Here is a 12,783-nt window from a genome sequence, read left to right on the forward strand (position 1 = left end):
TGGTAGAAGCTATAGCCTAACACAACCCAATACCTGCAGAGACTAAAAGGTACAGTGCTACCATGACCGGTTATATGACTCCCATGTTATTAGAACACGTATACAGTGAATGTTACAGGATTTAAACGTGCTTCTCCTGTTTGCTAAAATTGTGCTCCGTAAGAATGTTGGGCCATATACCTCCATTATCGTCAAAGAACTGTTTCTAACGTGTTTCAGAAGAATAAAAGGCGTCCACCGTTTCCACTCAACCTACACCCCAGGGCATGGCCCAGGGGAGCATTAAAAAGCTTTAGACAGACGGAACGTGAATTACCGAACACAAAAATGGCAACTATTTTTAGATAACAATTTCTGCCCGACTAAAAAATGCAGACATTTAGTTTCAAAGGGAAACATTCGACGCCGGGTAATATTAACCGCTCCGTCGGAGCCCTTCCTCTCTCTTACATACGCAGTCTACGGTGAGTGAACCGGCGGCTGACTATATGAGGGCATAAAAAGGGAAAACTGCAACTCGCCCGTCTTAAAGGCACCGAGCGGGTTCCGAAACGTCGTGTTGTTTCATTTTTGGTTGACGTTCTTGTCGCACTTAAAGACATCAGTTCTTTCACGACACCTCTTCGCAGCTTATGCTACTGAAAACTTTCTTGTTCATTGGTAACGTAGTAGGTTTTTGCACGACTGGTATCGTGTCCACCATTGTGCACAACTACGCCACGGCAAGTAGCTTCACGAGACATGCCATCAGGCAAAAAGTTGTCTTATGGCAGGGACATATACAGGTACTGCTTTGCATGAAAAGTTCATGAAGTCCGCTTTTCCAGCAACCATTTTCCATAGCGAATAGCCGGTGCTCCAGATAGCGATAATACGGAGCACTTCATTAGACCAACTTCTGTCGGTGGCGACCGCAAAGACAGGCGTATTTCCCATAAGGTTGTGATTAAAATTAACTCACTGAAATAGCTAGGCTGTTCTAACAGAATAGCCACTGACTATGTCAAGCATGTTGAGACGACAGCACCATGCGATTTTACTTCAACATGGGGATCATAGAGATGGCACCTTCATGTTATGCACAGAAGTTGTAATGCAGGTTGAGCTCAATTAATACCGCCGCTCGAACTTGCAACATTTTTGTCTGGTCATGACGTTGATTTCTGCTTGATGTAGTCTTAAATATTGAGTCTAATTAATCGTTACAAAAATTTTAAGGATAGCCCTAGTTAGCTCCACAAAAAGGCCCCATTTGATACATACATTAACGACAAAGTGCGTAGAATTTAAACGCACTGCGATGTAACGCACATTCATTTACATGTAGGCCTCGGCTTTCGAACTCCATCGTTTTGGTCTCGATTTAGAATATATTAGGAGTCGCCGCACCAGTAACTCTGTGCGTAAGCATCGACTTCGCTCGTTAACACCAGAGCATTCAGCTTCTTGAATCAATCCAGCTTGAAATTCTCCCCTCATGCAAACGAGGCACGCCTGGAGAGGATCCCCTGGGAAATCAACTCCTAAAAGAGACAGATATCGCGTGAATTCAGAGGAACCGCTGCTAAAGGGCCACATTCCCTCGTCAGGCAAACACATTCGAGTGGCAGCTCGACGATCGTGCTCCGCCCGACTGCAGAAAAGAAGAAAGCATCCGAATAGAAACAGAGTCATTTGCGGTTGCCCCGTCTGAATAACGACATCGCATCCATCGTCCCCTCCACAAAGAAGTTTCTTTTTTACAATGCTGAGAGGGCCGTCGCCACCCGAGTTTGAAGAAGAAACGTCTGACTTGCTACCGATAAGAGCGGGCTCTGACAGAGCAAGGTGAAGGAAAAGAAAAAAACAACAATATAAGCGGCAGGAGAAACAACATGGTTTAGAGTCGAATTCAAAAGGACCCCGGGAACAAATTCTGCTCACTGATATTTTTTCCCTGTCTTCTCGTTTTGGCATATAAAGACTGGAGGAGACGGAAAGAACGAACGAAAGATATCAGAGGGGAAAGAAAAGTTACAAGGGCCGCAGAGACAACGTCTGAACGGCTCTTGTCCCCTTTATAGATTCGCTGTTTCTATTCCTAGAGTGCTATGTGAAGGAAAAAGTTAGATAAAGAAACAACAAACAGGCAACCACAGACACACTTTACAGTGGCGTCATTGCTGTATGGCGCACTTCTCTATGTCCAAGCAAACCTCCACACGGACGCCTCTACACTCGCACAAGAAGCGCCGGAAGTGCGGAGCGCTTTCCTTCAAGCGTGGCCCATACATGCGCTGTGCCCGAGGATCTTGCCAATCTCAAGTTTTCAACTTGGAGCCCCATCTTGAACCGCTCTTTTTTGTTCTTTTCAATATGCTGCACTTTTTCGTTTCGATGAGACTCTAGTCCTTTTCATTCTTTTTCTAATGTGTTTGTGGCTTTTCTATGACGGTGCGCAATGGTGATCGTGGTCTGTTATTTCGTACTTTATTTCTGTTCTCGAAAAGAAACCTTGCACTGGGCGTCGTGCACGTTCCTCAAAGGACAACGCTGTCAGAAAAACATGAAATGGGCCGCTTCCACTTCCCCCGCAATTTCTGTAGCCTTTTGGAATCCGCTTTGCGTCGTTTCTCTTTTTTTTTCTATAGCACAGACGCGGGGCTTCCACAGTGTGCACTTCTTTTTGTCTCAACTACACCACGCTTCGTATTCCTTCAATGCTACTTATCATTTCTAACGAAATGCTTTTTTTTTTTTTTTCAAGAAACAAGCTTCGTGTCCTGAGCCACTCTTGTAAGAAAAGAGAAGAATAAATTTTTTAACTTGACGCTTTTTTTATCTGATCCTCTCCTTTTCCTCAAGAGGCGCTAAGTTCTTCAAGCGTAACTGCATGGCCTTCTTTGTGCGAGCTGTCAGCGCTTCTTGGCGAACGGACGTCTTTATTCAGTCCGGTATACGTACTTATTTACCACCGGAAGAAAAAAGAAGCCAATTTCACGTTTGTACTGCTTTCAATGTCTGTTGAAAGAAAAATGAAGACGTCATCCAAGTCTAAATGTGAGCTCTATGTCCTCTCCGGCTAAATTTTAAAGAAGAAGAGCAGAAACTACGTAATGCAGATAGTGCGTTAGAAAGCCAACTTTATTTTTTCTAGTGAGCCTCACAGAAAGTAACTGCGAATACAGACGAAAACTCGTTTTTTCGTGCTATGTTCAGACGGCGGGCTTAATCTGCAAAGCACAGCACAGATGCGGTCGAGTGCATGCAAAGAGCATTAGCTTTCTTTCTTCGTCGGGACTCGCCAAGACCTCAAGACTCAGACGTCAGATGGCGCTACTAGCGAATTTCTTTATTTGGCTCTAAAGGCTTTTTTTTTTCCACGTTGCCTAAGCGAAGCTTCTTCTTGCAAAGCGCTAAATGGCGTCTTCTCGTGAGGCAAAGGCATTATCTCGAGCTTACGACCCGAGCCGAACATTGGCCTCCAGCAGAGTTTCTCACGAAGAGAAAACTCGGAAAACAAAGGTGCAGGCAGCCAGTTTTAAAACAGAGGAAGAACCGCCGAGCGGAGTGGGAGTTTGGCTTCGACGTCGCAACGACAAGCTGGCTTCTTAGGAAGCTTGGAGGCACTTCGCATCGTCTACGAAACGTAAGCCCCTCTCCTTGTACCGCCGCGAGCCATTTCGCCGCTGATCAAGTGTTTACTGCCGAGGGCTTTTGCGAGGGCTTTCCCTCTCAGTGCTCCTCGTGATCCTGAGTGCAGAAATACATGACTGTTTAAGGACGCAGTTCCGTGACATGGCTAGCGTCGGATGGTCGCAAGTGTGTATGTTTTCCTGCACATTGATGCACAACTGTAAGCGCCTCTCGTACGTACTCTGAATGTGCCTGCTGAAGGTAGCGATGCGAGACTTTAGACAGGATGTGAAAAAAAAAATGCAAACGGGACAACCTGAAATCGCGCATCCCTTCCTTAAACATGGGTGACCAATTGGCCCAAAGGTCTGCCCTTCTGAGTGCGCAGCTTGCCTGTAGAGCGAATGAAAACACTGACAACCGTTTATATGTTACTGACCTTCCCTCTTTTCTAGGTCAGTGTACTTTAAAAAAGTATGAATTGTTTCTACTTAGTTTTTTTTTTTCATATAGACCCATCCCACGGGAGTGGAATAACTCAGAGAATCAAAACTGGATTCGGTGCATGGATTCGGTAAACTCTCATATCATGAATGGCAGTTTACCAATACCCCTCAAGAGAAAGGCCTACAAAAGCTATCTCTTACAGGTATTTTCCTAAGGCGCAGAATGGTCGTTGTAACCGAAAAAGGTATAATTTAAATTGAGGACAACGCAGCGAGATATGCAAAGAAAATTGATTGGCGTAACCTTAACAGACAGGAAGACATCAGAGCGGGTCAACGAACAAATACGAGTTAATTATATTTTAGTCGAAATCAGGAAGAAATGGGCAAGAGGGGCGGCAGAAGGTCAGGTGTGTGCTCAATATTCGGATGTTTTTGGGGATAAGGTGGCCGCAGATAGCGGATAGTGGGCGTAGGTACGCTGCTGCTGCTTCTGATGATGATGATGATGATGATGGTGATGATAATGATGGCATTTGGTGCTCAAGCGTGGCAAAGGTCTGGAAATCTCTGTTCGCTTTAAAATTCGTACCCTACGCGTCAATATCTCCCACGAAAAAAAAAAAAAAAGGTTTCACAAAACACATTACAATATGTAGAAGCAGTGGGAAAACTGAAGTCTGCAGCGAACAGATCACTTGCGCTCAAGAACTGCAAAGAATCACATGGAGGGCCGAGATTTGTAGCAGGCCTAAGCTTTGGCATACATAAATACCCCCGAAAGCAGAAGAATTGACAGCCGTCGCCGTAGCTCAGAGGTAGAGCACCGGACGCGTAATTCGGAGGTCGTGGGTTCGGATCCCACCGGCGGCATGTGGTTGTTTTTTCTTCTGCTTTTCTAATCAATTAGCTTTAAGCGATAACATATTCAGTAATATTCTAAACTGATCAACACCACAAAATAAATAAATTAATTAAAAAAAAATCCCCTGTGCCCCTTGGTTTCTGTGGCTATTGGCTTCTGTCATATTTATAACGAGCCCCTCATACCCCTTCCTTTGTTTGCTTTTCTGCGTATAAAGACATTGCTTCATCTAGCAGGTTGACCACCATTCGCTCAAACCTCGAAAGCGCCCCTGCTAAAGCTAAGGATAACATAATAATAGAGCTGGTAGAAGTCACTGGAGGATATATCACCCGGGAAGCATTGTATACAGAGACGTATGGATTTGATGTCTTTGTTCATCCTTTGCTCGCAGATCCACTTAACGAAGTGCACGCTTCCATAAGCCGCACGATGTCCCAAAGGTTTAGATGGGTCACATACATACAGTTTCACACTACATTGTAATGCAAGCTCCCTCTTCGCAAATCAATTGTTTTGATTGTCAAAGCTAATTACGAAGGATTAAGAAGAATCGCTTTCGTCGCTTTAACTTTCGGCTGTAATAGTTAACCTACTTGAAATAAACGAGCAGTTTTTGACGGCTGCTCTGAAGGACTAAAATATTCACAGCTCCTTGCCATATTTGTTAAACCAAATAAAATGTCTTTTCAAACCTTCGACCGAACTGCATGAAGATCCTCAAATAACGCGCGTGACTGCTGGCATCGAAAAAAAAAGAAAAAGAATCAGAGCAGCTGCATCCCTCGTTCGCGTGCTTGGCTCGTTAGTGCCGCCATCGATTTATTGACTCACATGGGTGTGGAGAGCGTCGGATCGCCGGCATGCATGCCTCCAGTTGACAAACTTCCCTCCAAATTGCTCCCCACTTCATTTATTTTGCTCCAAGTAGGATTGAGGAGAGCGGGCACGTTGCAATGGCGATGTAAGCATCTATATACGCACTGACCATATGAAAAGACAAAAATATGCCAGAACTAAATACTAGCAACGAGTGACTGGAAAATTACGTGTTAACGATAGAGTGAAGTTTAGAAACGTGAATATGTGCAAATAATTATAACCAAAATAAGTTAGGTAGCATGCTTTCAAATGTGGGCAAGTCAGGAGCAGTTGCAACTAAATTCAAAACGTGCTCCCATTAGCGACTGCTTTTTGGAAATGAGTTCAGGTAGAGGCTTATTAGTTCGGCAACGAGCAGGAATAAAAGCCTTCTCCGAGTGGTCAAATAGGGACGAAATACATCATGTTGAGACTGCAAATGGTTTGGTTTGGTTTGGTTTATTGGGATTTAACGTCCCAAAGCAACTCAGGCTATGAGGGACGCCGTAGTGAAGGGCTCCGAAAATTTCGACCACCTGGGGTTCTTTAACGTGCACTGACATCGCACAGCACACGGGACTCTAGAATTTCGCCTTCATCGAAATTCAGCCACCGCGGCCGGGATCGAACCCGCATCTTTCGGGTCAGCAGCCGAGCGCCGTAGCCACTGAGCCACCGCGGCGGGGAGACTGCAAATGATAACGAAGAAAAATATTTTGATAGTTCGCATGGTACTGAAGCTGTGCCCTGTCTGATTACAGTGATACCAGAACTCTTGAAGTTGAAGCTGGATAGAGTCAGTTAAGTTAAAGAATTGCTGTTTTCACGAAAACTTTCGGGATGTAGCGCGTTAGTTCACAAGTCCGAGCAGTCAGGATAATTATCGACATGATAATCAGGACGCCAGATGTAGTTTCTGAAATGCCATATTGTTTTGAGAAAAGCAGAGTAAATTGATTTGTGCACTAGAGCTACAAATGAACGGTTTCTGACAAAGCTTGAGTAATAAGGTAATGGTCACAAATGCGCACTGGTAAAAATGGCTGCCTTCAGATTGTACCAACTGAAATAAATAAAGCACAACTCTCTTTCTTTTTATACTGTTTTCTTGAAAAAAAAACTCGCACAGTAAAACGACGGAATAAGCACGATTGAGCCTTCAATAAACGATGGCCTGCACTGTTTTGAACCGAAATAAAAAGTTCAATAATAGGTTTTTAAGAGAAAAATTAAGGTCCTTCGCAGCAGCTTTGCTTTTGTGTGCAGTCAGAATTAATACGAAAGTAAACATTTTTAGCTTAACTAGTCGGCATAAAACACTCCAATGAAGTTATTTTAGCAAGGGTGCCTGAGAAAATACATAAGACCTCTCGATTACTGTCACTTTTCTTGGAAACCAAGCCATCGTCAAATAAAAAAATATATACATAATTAGCCTTGTTGACTTGCCTAGAAACTATTCGATTTCTCATTTATTCTAACATGATGAATAGACAGCTTATTCTAACATCACTGCGGCCTCTCAAATCACGTTTAGGAGACCGGAAGACAAGCTTTACAAAACGCTTCTCTGCTTACCATTCTATGTATTAACCAGATAAAAACTCTCAAATCACCGCACTTTTTTTTTTACGTTATTCGAATTGTCACGTGTCAGAAATTTCCCTGTTACCTGCTTATAGCAAACGAAACATTGGACACATCTTTGCAACTTCATAATTGACAGGGCCGTTGATTTAGATCCATATGGTCGCGTCTGCATATAACCATGCAGTGAACTACAATCTACCGTCCTTCTTCAAACACTCACGACAAGAAATACAAAAACAGGCATACGCCCAATCGAATTACACAAACGCACTCTACCTGCTTGCGGAACCTGATCGGCCCAAGTGCCGCAACATAAACAAAGCACCGCCAGCTTTAATCAAAGTGCGAAACGGAGTCGCCAAGTCTGCTCACACGTGAGCCACACTAAACAAGCTGAGAGGGGAAGGGGGGAAGCAGAGAGAGGAACGAGAGGGGATGCTCCGCGCTCGAATAGCCAAGCAGCAGCGATAGTGGGCGTGTCCTCCTGTCCCTAGATCCCGTTAGCTGAATCCCCCCCACCTTATCTCTTCCCCAGGGAAAACCGGGAAATCGGATTGCGCTGGCGGATGCTAATGCACGCGGCCAGCCGAGAGCGTCGGCGTCGCTCAACAGGTAAGCGCTCCCGGAAGGGAAATTGTTCTTCTTCCGCTTTCTTCGTTCGCTCGTGAGAAAGAAAGCGAGAGAGAAAAAAAGAGTTCGAAACCTTCGCTTTCCCCTGTTTCTTTCTTCCCTCCACCGCATTTACTTTTACGTGACGCGTCAGGTTCCTCACTCGTACCTTAAGCGTGCAAACTTCGTCAGTTCTTCCCTAGGACTTTCTTTAAGATCGCCTTACTCTCAACCTTCTTCCCTTCTGCCTTGAATTCGGTTTTATGGCGTCCGTGTAGGTTTTGATTCTTACGCCTCACGGCACCTTCCCGTGTCTTCTCTGGGTATACCTTCTGCACCCCTGGGGCTTTAACTTCTTCCTTCCTCTCTTTTTCTCTCTCTCGCCCCCTGCCGTCTTATGGCCTGAGCACAGGATAGTCCTGCAGGGTATTTCGCCGCAGCCTCCGGGCCCATGCTGGGCTCGGGATGCGTGCGAGATACCACGCGCAAACGGCATCGTTTTGCGGCTTTACGAGAGTCGGGGGAGGAATGGGGGAGGCGGCTGCAAACGCGCGTCGGCGGCGGCGACATCGATTTTCTTCGCGTCCGTCTCCAAGACGACAGAGGCGACAAAGCTGCTGCCTCTGCTGCTGCTGATTCTGCTGTGCAGTGTCAAAAACAAGGAAGAAAGGGAAAAAAAGATAGAAAATGGGGAAGAGCGCGTAACAGGGAACTGTTAGAGAAAGAAAAAGGAAGGTGGGGTGGGATAGAAGAAACAAAAAAAGGGGCGTATAAGCCGAGTTGCGCGGAGCACGAGAATGGAGCGAGAGCATAATCACGTCTCGCGAAATAAAATTCCCGCTCCCCAAAGAAAAACAAGGCAGCCGGGAGGGCGGCTCAGCACGAGCGTTGGGAAAGCTGGAGGAGCAGCAGCAATCCTACATGCGCATTTCAACGCGCCTTCGCAAAGACAAATTGGCGTCGTCTCTTTTTTCACTTCTTTCGTTGCGCACCACTTTTTTTTGTGCTTGTCTTTTCTTCTTTCCCACGCCGAGCCGCCAAGGCGTTCCCTCTTTTGTTTGGATTGAGTTAAACGAGCCCCACCCCCCTCACCTCGCACTCTCTAGTCCCTAAACGGCCGACTTCTCCCTTTTGAGCCTCGTCCCCACACCCACGTCCCTCACTCTGTCGTGAAAGAGAATTCCCCGTGTTCGGTTCTCCGTGTTTTCCGGGGGCTCCGTTATTTATGGAGCCAAATTCCTCCTGAGAGATGTCCGTCCGAGTAGTGTTCCGTGTTCCACGAGCTCTTCTCCTTTTCCAACTGTCGCTGCTGCTGCCGCTGCTGCTGCTGAGACAACGGAAGGAGACAACGGAAGACACCAGAGCAGAGCCACGCACGCTCCACCTTTAACTGCCATTTCCTTCGTGCGCGAGCGTCGCCTAGCGAGTTCCCTTCCTGCGCTGCTCTTTGCCGCTTGTCAACCATGCTGTATAGCCCTGGTCACTTTTCTCTTCCTTCTCTTCTCTGCCTTTCAACTCCACGCGCGTCTTGTACGCTGTTCTACGCGCTTTCTTGTCCTAGTGCGACTCGTAACTTTCATCACTGAGTTCATTTCCTTCTGGTTTCCGGCAGCCTGCCTTATCGCGCCCTCCACTTTTTCTGGCTTTTTCCTACCGCTCCTTCGAAACGCAGTTCAATTGAATTCAGCCTTGGGTTTCGGTAGTTTTCTTTATTTTGTACACTAGCAGGCTGCGTGTCTTCTAGAGCTTGCTTTAAACTGTTCCTCCCCTTAGCGTTGTCTCTTTCAATTCTTCCAGTCGACAAACACTGGTCAAGTATATATACACAACTGGCGGCTACGCGGCAGATGTCACGACCGCTATACACGGTTCAGATGGGTTAGGCTAATCCAATCTAAAGTTTTGTTTTCCTCCACATCCGCCCCTTTCTTCCTTTCGTTCTTTTTTTCTCGACTTCCATTTTGCCGTCGTCCAGGCCTCTCTAGGCATGGCTCTCGGCGACATTATCACAACACTCCGTACATTCAGTGTCCGTATATATGAAATTGGGCGTCTGCTTCGTTCTTCCCGTTTCACACTTCTCGTCTTCTTCGCCTCGTGATCCACTTTCCTTTTCTCCCCACTTCAATCAGAAAACTCCTCCAAGCAAAGACCAATGTCACCCCCGAAAGCGGTAATTCGATGTCCCGACCAAACGTGCACAAACCGACGGCAAGAAGGCGAAGAAGTCAAGAAATGAAAAGAACAGAAAATTTAGTAACTTGACAAAAAAAAATAAGAGGCACTTCGCGAAAGCCGCTTCGAGACAAGTATAAAATACGCATGAACACAGAGAGTGGTGTCGCTTGGCGGACAATGACTCGTTGCTCCCGATAAGAAAAAGGAAGAATTAAAGAAAAGGTATAATTCGGGGGAAGAAAATAGGGAAAGAGAGAAGCGGCGAACAAGGCTCTAGAGAAAAAAAAATGTGAAAGAAAATATAACTTCGGAAGATTGAACCGCGGAAGTTTAACGCTCCGCGTTCGTTCGAACTCCCGGCGCGATTCGATTCCCAATTTCGTGTCGGCTCAGTGGCTCCGAAGAGAAAATGAGCAGAGTGGATACGACGACATTGGACGGCGACTGGCAGCCGCCACAGACCGCAGTGCGCGGGCGACGATCCGACCCGGGGTGGAGAAGAGAGAGGCGAGGAAGAGTCTCAAAACGTAATTTTAAAAGTCCTCGCCTCCATCGTCGCCTTGCGCATCCACTCCCGTCCTTTTCCCCTTTCGTAGCGCAGTACGCGCACAGGTCCTTGATAAGTTTTTCGAAAGCTCGTGGCTTTCACGGTTGGTGAACGGTTTCGGGGCGCGGGTTTGAAACGTATATATAGGTACATCGAACCAACCGAAATGAGTGCTCGCGAGGAATCGTTCATGGTCGCCGGCCATACATTCAAATTATCGCCCCCCCGTGACGTATAGGACCATCGAGCGAACTGAGTGGGGAAGAAGGAAAACGATGAAGAGGAGGAGGAGAATGGTGGGCCACCAATACTGCGCTGTGTATTAGGGGCATATTTCTCCACGGCTGACAGTCGTATTCGCTGTCGCGCGCCGCGCGGTCGTTCGGTCATCGGTTGCTCTGTCTCGTGCAAAGGAAAAAAAAGAGAGAAGGAAGGAAGCAAACAGAAGTTATTACAATTTTGTTCCTTCATTTTTTTTTCGTATATACTCGACAGAGACAGGGTGCATCTATCTTAATATCAAGAACCACTTTATATGCCTTTACTTGCCCTTTTAATATTAAGCATGAAATGCTTTTAGCTCCCGTTGTCGGCAGTGTGGTGACGTCACGCCGAGACCGAGAGCCATCATCCGGGCACTGAAATCCACTCATCCGGGCACTGAAATCCACTCATCCGGGCACTGAATTCTAGTTATCCGGGCACTGAATTCCAGTTATCCGGGCACTGAATTCCAGTCATCCGGGCTCTGAAACGAGAACATCCGGGCACCGTACGAGACTTAACGAGATTTAACGAGACTCTCTAAGCCCTCCTACGCGACCGGCATGCAAGCGCCGGTTGGTCTCCAAACGAGACAAAAAATAACTGCTGCCAGTGCCTTCTCAATGTTTATCAAGATATCAGTGGAGCTGTGGGTTTGATAATGCACGGAATTATAATTTCCGATTTCTAATAACGCGTGCAAAAAGCACATAAATGCCACGTTACACTTCGTTGTCATACGTGATCCGGGGGAGAAGCGCTGCGTTCAAAGGGCAAGGCATCGCGCCGAACGGGTGGTGGCGTTCCTCCCTTCCATTAGGGTGCGGTTCGGGTGTCCACCGAGATGGCAGAGAATTACTGCGCCATTTCCTTTCCTCAAAAAACCTTGCGTTCAAATGGCAAGGCATCGCGCTGAACGGGTGGTGGCGTTCCTCCCTTCCTGTACGGTGCGGTTCGGGTGTCCACCGCGATGACATTAGGCCCGTAAACATTTCATGCTTACTCTACTCTCGGTTACGGGAGAGGCAGAGATTTTTTATTTATCTGGTCTGACTAGGAAGGTTAATTAGGCTAATTGGTTAAGTAAGTCCCACTAACTTGGAGAATCACTATACAATCCCTTTAATTGGTTGCATGGTTAGTAGCCAAAGTACAATTGACCCCGTTTGAAATTCGCTCGCTGTGACGTCACGACCGTTTCGACCAATTGAAAAGCGTGACATTTTCTGTCGACAACTTCTGCTTACAGCGATGAGGCATTAAAGGCTTCCGCCTTAATATTTCAGTCGCAAATTTTTATTAGGAGAAACAATCATGCAGCTAAAGAGTATGTAGTACATTGTGGGTCCGTGGCAAGTGACGCTGCCAGACGCTCTTCCAGGACGCGTTGGGTGCCGAGAACCAGTTTTAACCTGCTTCTCTATCGCCATTTCCTGTTCGCACGCTCTCCCCTTGGATTTCAGTCAAATTTTCCAGCTGTTGTCCCGTGACCTTGTGACGTCATCTACCAATCCACCAACAAACAGCTTTTAAGGTGGAAGCCTTCAGTGCCTCATTGTTGTCGACAGAAGGTTATCAGCAGATGTGTCACGCTTTTCGTTTCGTCGAAATGGTTATGACGTCAAAGTGCGCGGATCCGAACTAATGAGGTCAGATGCTTGGGCGAGTTGGTATGCCATGTTCAAGAAGAACAGCGCGCTGTTCTTCTTGAACATGGCATACCAACTCGCCCAAACATCAGTCCTAACGAGCTTCATTTCTAGTACATCGGACCCTATTACCTGTTTGTCAATCCACCCTTGTGTTCT

Source organism: Amblyomma mixtum, chromosome 2, assembly GCF_055824585.1.
Source record: "Amblyomma mixtum isolate Tamu chromosome 2, ASM5582458v1, whole genome shotgun sequence".
Taxonomy (NCBI): domain Eukaryota; kingdom Metazoa; phylum Arthropoda; class Arachnida; order Ixodida; family Ixodidae; genus Amblyomma; species Amblyomma mixtum.